Source organism: Nicotiana sylvestris, chromosome 7 (genome assembly GCF_000393655.2).
Source record: "Nicotiana sylvestris chromosome 7, ASM39365v2, whole genome shotgun sequence".
In the NCBI taxonomy this organism is placed as follows: domain Eukaryota; kingdom Viridiplantae; phylum Streptophyta; class Magnoliopsida; order Solanales; family Solanaceae; genus Nicotiana; species Nicotiana sylvestris.
Genome location: NC_091063.1, coordinates 113,482,544 through 113,495,948, shown reverse-complemented (window position 1 = coordinate 113,495,948; position 13,405 = coordinate 113,482,544).

Genomic DNA, 13,405 nt, shown 5'->3' with positions numbered 1-13,405 from the left:
CTAAGTGAATTCCACCGCGATCGCGGTGTAACCGTGGCAGATCAAGACTCGAGGCAGAATGTTCAGCATTCACCGCGGTTGAGCCGCGACCGCGGTGAACTGTTCACGCGCCAGAAATTTGGGGACCAAAGTGTAACTCGGGGAAAACTTGTCCCAAACCCTTATAAACTTTAGAAGCTCTCCCTAGATATGTTTAAGCTTGTTTTTAGACTACTTTGAAGGCAAGAACAAGTGTAAGAAGAGTAACCAAATATTAGAGTTTTTCTATCTCCTTTGATTTTCTTGCAATTACCCATTATGAATAATTTAGTAGTTTTATCTTGTTTTGTCATGAGTAGCTAATTTCCTAGTCTGGGGTTTTGATGGAACCTATTGAAGGATGAACTTCATGATATGTTAATATAGTTTAACCAGTTTAAATCTCTATTTGTTCAACTTCGTGCATGTTGTAGTTAATTGACAGGATCCTCAATTAGCTGTGCCTATTTAGTGTGCATAACTCGGGAGAGAGTGCATATTCAGGTAAATTGTTGAACAACACCACTCCCAAAGTATATGGGGGATCAATAACCGAGGGTTTAAAGGCGGGATTAGGGATAACGAATCCTTGGGTGCAATCTAAAGTGAGATGTAATAAATAAAGCTAGCTAGCGTAACTCGGGAGAGTGCATCTAATAAATTGTCGTGATTACTCGGGAGAGATTTACGGAAATAAGAGTGCTCATGATTGACAAAGACTATTTGGTGAATCTATGTGAAACATAACTGGAAGGAATTCCATCAATAGGGGAAATCATAACCTTAGAACCTTCTCTTAATTGTTTACACTTAATCATAGTTAGTTTTCAGTTGCTTATTTACTTTCATTCGTAGTAGTAGAAATGCCCTCAATTGTTATTTAAAACGTTTGGGAAGGTGATTCTGTGGAATTTAGTAAGTCTAACGAGAGTAATTGATAGGTTAATTCCTTGTGAGTTCGACTCTGGACTTGTAAACCAGATTATATTTGCAACGACTGCTTAGTCCTTTTTATAAGGCATAGTTGGGCGTGATCTTGAGCTTGAACATAAATTCGCTGAATTGCATGAGCTTGACGAGTTCCGACATCTTGCTTGTGAGAGCACAAGGTTGTACAAGGAAAGAATGAAGAGGTTGCACGACCAGAATATTGTTGAACGACATTTCAAACCCGGGGACATGGTATTGCTCTATAACTCAAGATTAGGGCTATTCCCAAGAAAACTTAAGTCACGATGGTCTGATCCATTTAGAGTAGTCGAAGTATTCCCTTCAGGGGCTATAGAGATTGCCTCAGATAAAGACTCTCACACATTTAGAGTCAATGGGCAGAGATTGAAGCTATACATAGGCATGAAAGAGCCAAAGGAAGTGTTAGAGATCCACCCGATGGAACCTCAGAGGTCGAGCGAGCCTTAAATGCGTTTGTCTGCGTCGTACCGGCACGTTAAATCAGGCGCTGTGAGGGAGGCAACCGACAAATGTTGTTGTTAATATTTTCATATGTAACTTTCAAAAAAAAAAAAAACTAGCAGCACCGCGACCGCAGTAGAACCGCGACAAGACCGCGGTGAGAGGCAAACATTCTGCCTCGTGTCGTCCAACCCACTGCGACTGCGGTAGAACCACGATGAGACGTAAACATTCTGCCTCGAATTATTTCACCCACCGCGGTCGCGGTAAGATCGCGGTGGACACCAGGTATGTTTTTTTTTTTTTTATTTCTTTTCTTCCTCCTCTATTTTATATATTTTATTAAAATCCCCCTTAATAAAACATCAACATCCGCCCCCCTTCTTTATTTTCTAATTTTCCTCTCTCTCCAAACCCTAACCCCCAAATCCCTCATCTCTTCTTCTTCACTCCCCATACTTCCCCCATCCCCACTCCTCTAATTCTCTCCTCTATCAAGGTATGTCTCTTCTCCCTTCCCTCATCTTTTATATTTTATTTTAGTTGTTATGTAGTTTAATGTTTGTAATTGTGTAGTAATATTTTGGTAGATTTTTTGTTAGCTTTCTTCTTGTTTTCTTTTGGAAATTCGTTTTTAGATTTATTGGTGAAGGGGATATGTGTATAATATGGTGGAAAGGTGGAGGTTTGTGGGTGATTGCACAGTTTAAGTGTGGGGTGTGATGGTGTGGTAGAATCGTTGATTTGGGGAAAGCTTTGATGTATCCATATGGGCTATGTGTATGATGAAATTGTCCTGCCCACAAGGTGTTTGGAAAATTGCCCCAATGGATTTATAAGGGCTAATGTGACATGGTTGTAGTGAAGTCTGAGTAACCACCTATAGGAACACATTTCACACACTCATTGTTAGGCGTTTCTCTGTTTGACAGGTACAATGAATTCATCTAGGAAGAGACGCAACACCGGGTCCTCCGCTAGTGGACTGGGAAGCTCCTCCAGAGCTAGGGGCAAGCCAGTGCGCCACAATTTGACAACAAAAAGTTTGTCTCCAAACAGGCGGAGGACAAGTACAATGCAAAAACAGCTAAGAAATTGCTACATGAGATGCATATTGACCGACAAGCCTTAGAGGTCGAATGCCCGAATATCTTCAATGAGTTGAGGAGGTGTCAGCTGGACATCTTCTTCGAGGTACTGGAGGAAGCCAATGTTCAGATGGTAAGGGAGTTCTATGCTAACTGCCCGAAATATGAGAATGGAGTTGTTACTGTCCGCAATACACGGGTAAATGCGTCCATCGAGGCCATCAACAGGGTGTACCGGCTGCCAGTGTTCAGGGGAGACTCTGATGATTATCGTACTTTTAGCCGAACAAGTGCCTTGTGTGGAACTCTACTTGAGACTATCTGTGTGCCAGACAGAGAATACATATGGATAAAGCACCATATCACACTTAACTCCAGATTATCAATTGGGAGGCTAAGTGTTGGCTCACCATTATCAACAGTCGGTTGTTGCCCTCCAGCAATACGACCGATGTCAATCTACCACGGGCGACATCGATCTACTATTTCATGGCCCACGGGGATTTTGATGTGGCCCGACTCCTCCATGACGAAATGCTCATTAGATCACTTGAATTGCTCAAAGGCTTCTACTTCCCTTCTCTAGTCACCAGGCTATGCCGTCTTGCTAGAGTCCCTGAAGACCCTAGAGTTGATGGGAAATTGCCACTGAAAGCCCCGTTTCTAACAAGAAAAATCAAAATTGGGATAGAGCCGGTGGTGAATATTGATGAATCAGATGATGAATTTGATGATGATGATGCTGAGGCAGCTGAGATCCTACCACCTACAATAGTTGATGAGGCGGGCCCTTCATAGCCCCGCCGGAGTACCCGCATGACAGCTTTGGAGTAGGAGATGGCTGGATTGCATACCTCAGTCACTGATTTGGGTGCCCACGTAGACGCGGTGGCTGACCGGCAGGTGAAGTCAGAGAAAAAATTCTTAGGCTGGCTGAGAGCTCTGGGCCATGCTTGCAATGTGAACCCAGACACCGTCTCCGATCAGGAGTGATCTTTCAGGGAAGTTCCTTTACCTCACTGTTCTTTAATTTTTTATGCCATGAGGACATGTCTACATTTTAAGTGTGGGGTGGGGGATACTTCAATGTATGTATATATTTGTAACAATTTGGCTGTTTTAATTCTTTTTGTGTTTTTCTTTAATTATTTTTGGTGTTTTGAGTAATAGTCTCAGTAGGTAAGTGACTTATCCCGACGATGGATCTCTTTCGACGGGGTTCTTGAGGGACTAAGTCGAAAAAAAAGAGAAAAGAATAAAAAGGGAATATGGAGACTCTTCCCGATGACGGATATTTGAAACAGTTCTTGAGGGAAGTAAGTCTAGAAAAAAACCAAAAAGATTTGTTTTTAGGTAGTGTAGTAACTCCCCCTTGGTTTTTCTTTGAGCCACAGTTCTTTTCCAAGGGTTTAGCTTGAACCGGGTGTAGGTAGTTTTTGTTTATTTTATTTTTTTCATTTTAGTTAGAATTGATGGGCTACGAGCTGAAATAGGAAGAGAATCCCTTGGCGTGAATACACTTGAACACAATCGACACTAGAGTGTAACGCCTAAGCTCAATGGTTGACTCTTACTAAGTGCCTTAAAGTTGTATGTTTGTAGCTGACTTGAACACTCAAAAGAGAATGTCTTGATAAATCAATCTGGAGTGAGTCATGTGCCATGTGTGTGTGAGCTATACTGTATTCTATGCTTTACATTTGATGCCTAAAACTTGCCCTGTGTGTCTGCAAAGCGAAATAGTAGCTTTATTCAGTCTTAGAAGTGATATAGGCATTTCTTTGTTAAGCCAATATAACATAAGCCCACCTGAATGTAATACATCTTAGTTAACCCCGTTGAATCTACAAGCCTGTTTCTTTGGCAACCACATTGCGAACCTTATCCAATTGTTTGAATAGCCTTCTGTTTGAACCCTTTTACCTCCCATAAGCACTTGAATGGTATTGAAATTATGCAAAAGCAAAAGTGTGGGGTGGTGGTTTGATTTTTGAGTGGAACCATCGAAGTAGAGAAAAGGTGCAGAGTTTTGAAGAATAAAAGAAGAAGCACCACAATTTTTTTTGTAAATAAATATAAAAATAAATATAATGGTTGATAAGTGGTAGCTTGATGCAAATGCACCTAAAGGAATGAGATGTTATAAATAAATTGTGAGAAATGTTTGGTTGACATAAGAATGATATGGAATATTAATGTGTTTTGTATTAAAAGTGCTTAGGGAGGTTAGTCACTATATCCAAATATATCCTACCCGTCCCTTAGCCTGCATTACAACCAAGTGAAGTCCTACTTATCTTAGACTGAGTGGGCTCGATTAGTAGAGTAGTACACTACGGGCAAGCCTATGGTGCATCTTTGTGGCATGTGAATGTTCTTTTTGAGAGTGAGCGAATTTTGTCTATCTAAGTTCCTAATTATTCTAAATATCATTATATGTGGAACTACTCTCTTGTGTGATGTGAGGGCATGTGATTCACAAAGGAAAGGTAAGTCTTGACTCTTGTATAGAGTTTAAGTAAGTGCGAATATGCATGGTACGAGAGATTCGACTGTTGAGGCAAAGGTTGTTCACCACTAGGTACAAATTTTGGTAAATTGTTCAAGGTGTGAATCATAAGGGAAAAGCTTAGGGAAGAAATTTTGATAGAATGCGGTGGATTGCTCGAGGACTAGCAATGATTTAAGTGTGAGGTATTGATATTAGGCTATATAGATGATATTGACACCTTAATATTACCGTGCTTTATCGTTGTTTTATAGGCAAATTGATAACAAAATGCTCTAAATAGTGTTCTTTTGCTTTGCAGGAATTAATCTAAGTGAGGAAGCACAACAGAGTATTTTGGAGTCGATAATGTGAAGAAAACGCCCAATCAAGAAGTACCCGAGCACAAAGAAGCAAAAATGGACTAAGTGAATTCCACCGCGACCGCGGTGTAACCGCGGCAGATCAAGACTCGAGGCAGAATGTTCAGCGTTCACCACGGTCTTGCCGCGACCGCGATGAACTGTTCACGGGCCAGAAATTTGGGGACCAAAGTGTAACTCGGGGAAAATTTGTCCCAAACCCTTATAAACTTTAGAAGCTCTCCCTAGATATGTTTAAGCTTGTTTTTAGACTACTTTGAAGGAAAAAACAAGTGTGAGAAGATCAACCAAACATTAGAGTTTTTCTATCTCCTTTTATTTTCTTGCAATTACCCATTATGAATAATTTAGTAGTTTTATCTTGTTTTGTCATGAGTATCTAATTTCCTAGTCTAGAGTTTTGATGGAACTTGTTGAAGGATGAACTTCATGTTATGTTAATATAGTTTACCCAGTTTAAATCTCTATTTGTTCAACTTCGTGCATGTTGTAGTTAATTGACAGGATCCTCAATTAGTTGTGCCTATTTAGTGTGCATAACTCGAGAGAGAGTGCATATTTAGGTAAATTTTTGAACAACACCACTCCCAAAGTATATGAGGGATCAATAACCGAGGGGTTAAAGGTGGGATTAGGGATAACGAAGCCTTGGGTGCAATCTAAAGTGAGCTATAATAAATAAAGCTAGCTATCGTAACTCGGGAGAGTGCGTCTAGTAAATTGTAGTGATTACTCGGGAGAGATTTACAGTAATAAGAGTTCTCATGATTGACAGAGACTATTTGGTGAATCTATGTTAAACATAACTGGAAGGAATTCCATCAATAGGGGATTTCATAACCTTAGAACCTTCGCTTAATTGTTTACAAGTAATCATAGTTAGTTTTCAGTTGCTTATTTACTTTCATTCGTAGTAGTAGACATACCCTCAATTGTTATTTACAACGTTTGGGAAGGTGATTCCGTGGAATTTAGTAAGTCTAACGAGAGTAATTGATAGGTTAATTCCTTGTGGGTTCGACTCCGGACTTGTAAATCGGATTATATTTGCAATGACCGCTTAGTCCTTTTTATAAGGCATAGTTGGGCGTGATCAAAGTTCATATCAAAACCCAATTTCTGTACATTTATTCCTTGTTTTAGGGGTTAGAAATCTATGTAGATCCTTGAAATATAATCATGAATGAGTAGAAATCACTTACTCTATCATCTTGTATGAAAATCTTCTTGAAACATTGTCCCTCTCCAACCCTAGGGTTTCAAATATAAGAGAATGGGCTAAAATATTGAAATACAGAACTTATAAAGTCGCATTCGCGAAGCATAAAATGCCTCTGCCCCAAAATCCTCAATCGCAATCGCGAACCCCACCTGCTTCCAACATTACTCAAACCTGGTCTAGCCCATGCAAATGCAAAGTCATCCTGCCTGGCATGAATCACAAGCATGACTGATCCTACGTGAATGCGAAGGCTAAGCTCTAGCCTCACCTCCCTCATCGTGAACTCAAAGCTCACCAACCAAGCGTAAGATTCATGCCTAACCTCTTCAGATCTCAACCAAAGTATGCATACAACTTCCATACAACAACACAAACCTATCCTAAGTCCCTGAATGACAATTGGAGTTTGATAACCTCAAAGTCAACTTTCAGTCAAACTTAAGGACTCTACAATTCTTCAAATTGCCAACTTTTGACAAATAAAGCCAAAACCTTCTAGGAACTTCAAAATCCAAATTCGAACAGACACCTAAGTCTAAAATCACCATATAAATCTATTGAAACCATCAAATCCCGATTTTAAGGTTATTTACTCAAAAGTCAAACCTTGGTAAACTCTTACAACTTAAAGCTTCCATAATAAGAATTTCTTTTTTAAACTAACCCGAACCTCTAGAAAATTAAAACCAACCATACTTGCAAGTCATAATACATTACATAAAGCCACTCAAGGTCTCAAATCGCAGAACGGAATGCTAGGACTCAAAATGACCGATCGGGTCATTGTATTGTCCCCCGCTTAAACAGATGTTCATACTCGAACGTACCAAAATTCATGCCAAAGTCATCAAATAACTATTCAAATTCATCATACAAAACACCATGAGTGATCCTATCTACATCATTCCCTATAAATCCATTAACAGAACTATGACAGAAATTCTTCCTCCAATCTTAGCATATAAGCCTTAGAACCAAATTTCCATATATGGAACTCCCCTCTAAGGTCTGATTCTTGTGTATATACATTGTACAATGTACTCCATAACCCATATGCATGTAGCCATATTTTCTGCTCGAAGTAACACCCCATTGCCAAAACCGACACCAGTAATATACCTCATATCAAATAAATTTTTTTTCCAAATCTTTGCAACATTGCTAATCTTGAAAGAAACATGTAGAAACTCATAACCACTCATAATATCAAAGAAGCATGTAGAAACTCATAACCACTCATCATATCAATCATCTTAGATTCCTCTCGCTCGGTAAGAACCACTGCCTGTGCTAGGCTGCCTAAAGGCATTCTCTTCCAAATATACCCATATCCAAATCCTATAGTGCTAATTCCATGTCCATAAACTTTGTCTCATGTAGTATAAGATGCTCAACCAGCAAGTCATGCCAAATTCCATATGGAACGTCAATCAACATGGCTTGCACTATATAAATAGTAACAAAAACATCACAAATCCATAGAAAGGAAACTTATCATCCAATGACCTCTATGCCTATGGTATTCTTCTCAACAAGTCTTATAACGACCCAGATCATTTTATATTTTTGAGCTCCATTACCCTATTTGATGTGCCTATATGCGTGTTTGTTATTTTTTGACTTACGAGGATGGTTGGTTCGGTTTTGGGAAGGTTTTAGAGTGAATTAAAATGCTTAGTTCCATTATTGGAAACCCAAGTTGTAAGTGTTGATCAGATTTGACTTTTACGTATACGATATTGGATTGGTGTTTTGATGATTCCAATAGGTTTTTATGGTATTTTGGACTTAGTATGAACATATTTGAATTTGGAGGTTTCTAGTATGTTTTGGCTCTATTTGCCAAAAGTTGGCAATTTGAAGGTTTGAGAAGTTCCTAAGTTTGATCGGGGATTCACTTTGATGATATCATATTCGAATTGTTTTTTCAGAACTTAGAGTAAGTTTGTTTTGTCATTAGGGACTTGTGTGTAATGTTTTGATGGAATCCGGATTGGTTAGGCTTGAACACTTGGTTTAACGTTTGGAAGTTCTTGAACATAAGACAAGTTTAATTTGTGGGTTGAGCTTCAATTCGTAGATGTGATGGTCCTGTGTGTGTTTGGAGGATTTGGATCGGTCCGAGTAGTGTTTGAGGACTTGGTGGTATGATTGGAAGGGTTCCAAGGTGGCTCAGGTGAGTTCGGACCACACGAATCTTGTTTAAGGTTGTAGATTTTCTATTGGTGTCTAGTGTGCTTTGAGATCACAGAGCATGTCTCGAATCGCAGAGGGTTATTTTGTGGCAACTGTGATTTGTTCTTGGGGTTCGTGGGCAGATGAATCATGTTCGTGGTGTGTATAGTCAGTGGCCTTCATTTCAAGCTACAATAGTCGCATTAGCAGAACGTGGGAGGCAGGCTGGAAGATCAGCCTTCGCAATCGCATGATGGGATCACATTCACCTAGTTCTAGGCACCTGTTCTTTGTGTTTGCGATGTGGGTTCTGTGTTTGTGAAGAAGGATTTGGAGGTAGTAGCAGATTTGTGATTAGCGAATGCGAGGGTTGGGTGGGTTCGCGAAGGGTATCACTGGGTAGAACACTTAATTGTTATATTTTAGAATTTTAACCCATTCTCTGATATTTTGAACCCTGGACTTGGACATGGGCGATTTTAGAAGGCGACTTTCCTATAAGACTTTGGGATAAGTGATTTTTATTATGGTATTATTTCAAGAATCTACATGGATTATTAACACATAACATGAGATTTTGAGGAAAACTTGGGTTTTTTCTACAACTTAACAGAGTGGAAATTAAAGTTTTGGGAGTCGATTTGGACTCAGTTTTAGAATCTCATCACTTATTTGGACTCGTGGGTTACGGGTAGTCTGTATCTACCTCTTCGCTCGGGTTGACTTTTGTTAACTTTTTGAGAATTTAATAAATATCGAAGCTTTATTGTTTGGAATTGATTCCTATAGCCATGTTTGACATTATTGAGTTGTTTTTGGCCAGATTTGACCTGTTCAGAGGCTGATTTGAGAAGCAAGGGATTTTTGGAGTATCGATTCTCGCACATTTGAGGTAAGTATCTTTCCTAAGCTTGGCTTGAGGGTATTTTCCTATAGTCTATGATGTTTATATATGTTGGGGATGACACATATGTAAGGTAACAATCACATATACGGGAGGCATGGTTATTATTGATCCGAGTAGATCTTCGGCTATTATATGCCTTGTTTTGCGATAATTCCTCTTTGATACAATGGTTTCACCACTTGTTTGACTACATGAGCATTTATTCATGCTAGAAATTATGGTTAGGTTATTGCATATCTGTTTGAGACATGATATGACAATTTTTGCTTTGTTGAGCTATTTGCCTTAGGTGTACTCATACTTTTAAGTCATGATGTTATAGTTATGTGTTGTATCTCTATATCTGTGCATTCTTTATATGTTATCTCACATGTTACTACTGTCCTTGTGTATGTGACACAGGTTTGAGCTGAGTTGTGGCACGTTAGTATATTCCATGCGGTATTTTGATCATGGTATTGTGATATGTGAGCATATCGAGACTTGAGGTGATCGATGACTGATCATGGGCCTCAGAGTCATGTTGATATTGATTCTGAAGTGACCTTTACGTCTAGGCCCCATATTATGCTGAGTGGAATTGATTGTTGTGCGTTGATATTAATTGTGAGGGGATCCTGCGTTTGTTTACCGTGAAAATGGTAATAACAATTAAATTTGTTGATGAGACTCTAAAAATACATGATCTATTTTTATGCTAGTTTGTTAAGCAGTTGATGCTAAGTATATGAGATTTAGAGACAAAATAAAGTTAAGGAGAAAGCTATAATCAAACCGATAGGCCAATAATCGAGGCCTCGAGCTCGTCGATTCTAGGCCTCGGGGTCGATCCCAGAGCTCGATTACGAGCTATCGATGACTGTTGTTATGTGACTAACAGTTATGATAAAATCAATGGAGGATCTTTATAGCCAATAATAAGCAATAAATGATGAACAAATATGAGGATAATAAACGAAAGCAATAATATCAAGAGAGTGTATGAGAGAGCAAATAGAATGTTCTTCTATATTTCTTATGGAGCAGCTGGAGCAATCATCCCTTACAAAGTGTCAAGAATCCCCTTTATATAGGAGGGGAAATCCCAACATAGTACAAAATACATTAATGATAAAGAAATCGGGATGGGACAGCTGGCTAACTTCATGATGCAGGCTCAGACTAGCTTCAGACTAGCCTGATAGATTTTGCTGGCCCTGCCTGCACTCTTCGAGAACTCCCCATATCTGTCGGGGCCGCGACCAATGTTATTCCTAGGTCGAGCGTCGATGGACCTCGAGGTAGGGTGCTAGTTCCATGGTCTCGAGCCTTAGAGGTGATCTTCTGAGATGCCTTATCAACGAGAAATTGGTTCCTCCGATTTCGCCGTATACAGCGTTAGGCCACACGTTTCTTAGAGAGGAGCGACAATAAATGATTTTGACATCTGACTATTCGAACTTCCCGTGATGATGTCATACTTATGATGCAAGCCTCCATGATTACCGAAACGTTCCGTCGTTTTGCTTATCCAGGATCATTCAACGTATTGCGGTTTCTCATTCTCCAAAGCCATAATGTTTCCGTCAATTCAGCTCCCAGGGATGCATTAAATGCTCCTATCATTACATTTTTCGAGGGCGATAATAGTGCCGTCAGTTACGTTGACCCCTCCCCCCTTTTCTATAAATGAGGGCCTCCTAGGATCAACCTTTTATCCAAGTATCTTCCCGTACCTATCCAATCCTCTTTCTCGCTATCTTTATTCTTTGTCGTTCACCATGTTTGAGGCCTATGGCCTCAAGATTGCATGGTGGTACTTCTATCAGGCATGCTACGACCTGTCTCCTGGACCTTCTCTGGGCGAGCGGGATTACGCTGTTTTTATTTTGTTGTTATTGTTGTTGCTGCTGTCGTCGTTGGCTCTGGACGATGAAGCAGAGGGACGATTTCCCTGACTCGAGGAAATATTTGGATTATATACTGCTGCTCAAGAGGGGGCTCGGACTATTCACCACTGCTCACCTCCCCTAATTACCCGGTGCGACACCTCACTCCCTTTGCTTTCCGTGGAGTGAGGTGGTACCATCTACTAACTGTTGCATCCTACACCGGGGCAATGTCTCAAGAAGTGGCTTTGCAATAATAGCCTGGCAAAATCCATACTAGCCAGATTTTTCACCCAGCCACTTCTTCGTTCCTTCCTGCCTCTTCCGCATCACTTTGCTTTTCTCCATCACTTTCCTCTTCATCGTCTCCCCTTTTAAAGATGACATTTTGGGGAATCGAGATAAGACTCCCAATGGGATTTTGCTTGGAAGTATTGTCTTTGAGGACGCGTGCCTGAGGAGATGATGCCCAAAAATGTTGCTGCCGGGGACGCACCTTTGAGAATAGGCTATGCTCTTAGGCTTTTACTATATGTAAGTCTTCTTGCTCCTTTGTTTCTGTGTAAGGACCCCTTGTGGGCTTTTGTAATCATGTGTAAGGACCCCTCGTGGTCTTTTGTAATTGAACTTTTATGAATATGAAGATGTTTCCTCAATTTTGTCTTCGATGCTTGCTAAATTCTTTTATGTTTGTAGAGACTCTGAATGCATGACTCTGTCTGCTATTGCCAATATTGAACCCGGGTGTGAGTATTCTTTTTGGCCTTCGGTTGATTAATATGGCCTCGCACGGAGGCTTTTGCGATCCCCTGGATCAAACCTGGATCGGGCCGATGAACTCGGGTCGCCGGGATCTTGACTTCGAGTAGAATGAAAGTAACGTTTTGGGCTGTGAAACAATGATTTATTACTTAAACTCTATGGTAATCTTTGAGAAGAAATTTGCTCGGAGGCCTGTGGATAGGGACTGCCTTTGATCTCTCGAGGGCAGTCCCGAGTGGAGGTTCGTTCAAATTTGGACCACCTAAAAACTCGCTTTGAGCTTAGTGTAAATATCCTTAAGGCGCTGTAGATAGATCTTGAAAGAGGGTTTGTTCGATCTTAGATGGTACCCCGGGACCAAGCCCATACGGGTGGAGCTTAAATGCTTATTTCCTTGGAGCCTGATTCTCTTTTAACAAAAACCCTCAAGGTCGGGTACCACCTCAGGTCTCATAATGATGTCGTTGGCTTCCTGGAGCCTAACCCCTTTTTGATAGAGGTCCTCAAGGTCGGGTACCACCTCGGTGCTAGCGGAGGCGTCATTAGCTTCCTGGAGTGTGGCCTCGTACTGATGGAGATCCTCGAGGTCGGGTACCACCTCGGGACTAGCGATGATGTCGTTGGCCTTTTAGAGCCTAACTTCTTTTTGATGGAGATTCTCGAGGTCGGGTACTACCTCAGTACTGGAGAAGGAGTCATCGACTTCTTAGAGCATAGCCTCGTACTGATGGAGATCCTCGAGATCGGGTACCACCTCAGGACTAGCGATGATGTCATTGGCCTTTTAGAGCCTAACTTCTTTTTGATGGAGATTCTTGAGGTCGGGTAACACCTCGATTCTGGAAAAGGCATCATCGGCTTCCTGGAGCCTAGCCTCGTACTGATGGAGATCCTCGAGGTCGGGTACAACCTCGGGACTGGTGATGATGTCGTTAGCCTTTCAGGGCCTAACTTCTTTTTGATGGAGGTCCTCGAGGTCGCGTACCATCTCAGGACTGGGGAAGGTGTTACTGGCTTCTTAGAGCCTAACTTCTTTTTTATGGAGATCCTCGAGGTCGGGTACCACCTCGGGACTAGCGAA